This window comes from Corvus brachyrhynchos, unplaced genomic scaffold, assembly GCF_000691975.1.
Source record: "Corvus brachyrhynchos isolate BGI_N302 unplaced genomic scaffold, ASM69197v1 scaffold67, whole genome shotgun sequence".
In the NCBI taxonomy this organism is placed as follows: Eukaryota; Metazoa; Chordata; class Aves; order Passeriformes; family Corvidae; genus Corvus; species Corvus brachyrhynchos.
The window spans coordinates 442,420-442,645 of record NW_008239114.1 but is presented as its reverse complement, the minus strand read 5'-3'; the positions used below and the strand labels follow the sequence as shown (position 1 = coordinate 442,645).

At 67.3% G+C, this 226-nt stretch overlaps 1 protein-coding gene across 1 annotated transcript in view; it reads left to right on the top strand.

Moving 5' to 3' along the window:
• The window catches only part of SYPL2 (synaptophysin like 2), a 7,183-nt gene that overhangs the window by 3,104 nt on the left and 3,853 nt on the right, over positions 1-226 (top strand). The gene's annotated exons all lie outside the window — the stretch shown is intronic.

Genomic DNA, 226 nt, shown 5'->3' with positions numbered 1-226 from the left:
CCATGGAATCCCAGAGCCCCCCCTGCCCCTCTGGAGCTTCCTGCACCCCATCAGCACCGGGAGTGGAGAACTCATTTTGGGGGCTCCGGGAGAGGAGGGGAGCAGGGCCACACGGACCCCTGGGTTCAGACCATGAGCCCCTCCCCGGCCCTCCCCGGTGACCTTGAGCAGGTGGCTCTGCTGGGCTGTGCCAAAGGGGACAGTGACATCGGGGTGTCAGCTCCCC